The sequence below is a fragment of the Octopus sinensis genome, unplaced genomic scaffold (genome assembly GCF_006345805.1).
Source record: "Octopus sinensis unplaced genomic scaffold, ASM634580v1 Contig18340, whole genome shotgun sequence".
Classification (NCBI taxonomy): domain Eukaryota; kingdom Metazoa; phylum Mollusca; class Cephalopoda; order Octopoda; family Octopodidae; genus Octopus; species Octopus sinensis.
Genome location: NW_021835757.1, coordinates 21,844 through 22,500, shown reverse-complemented (window position 1 = coordinate 22,500; position 657 = coordinate 21,844).

Sequence of the window (657 nt, the reverse complement as noted above, 5' to 3'; positions counted from 1 at the left end):
TACAAAAGTCGTTAGACATTTAAATTTAATTTGTCAAAGTATTTTCGTCGTTTTAAGACCGCGACGAAAATATTTTGACAAGTTTAACTTAAATGTTGAAGTGAATCTAACGGCTTTTGTGTGTTTCTTAAATGGCTTACAAACACCTTCCACGCTGCAATTGTTTTCGATTCAGCACACGATCTCAGATCAAATCACTTGCTATGCAAGTACATCTCCATAATTAATTGAATATTTCGAAGAGAATCCAAATTTTTTCACCCGATAATATTGGTTTTAAATTTTGGCACAACGTCAGTAATTTGGGGGAGAGGGGGAAGTCAATTACATCGACACCAGTGCTCAACTGCTACTTATTTTATCGATCCCGAAATGATGAAACGCAAGGCCGACCTTGGCAGCATTTGAATTCAGAACATAAAGCCAGAAGAGATGCAAAGCATTTTATCCAATGCAGTACTGATTCTGCCAGCTTGCTGTCTAAATAATAATAATAATAATAATAATAATAATAATAATAATAATAATAATAATAATAATAATGATAATAAACCTTCTACTATAAGCACAAGGCCTGAAATTTTGGGGGAGTGACTAGTCAATTACATCGACCTTAATATTTCACCGGTACTTTATTTATCGACCCCGAAAGGATGA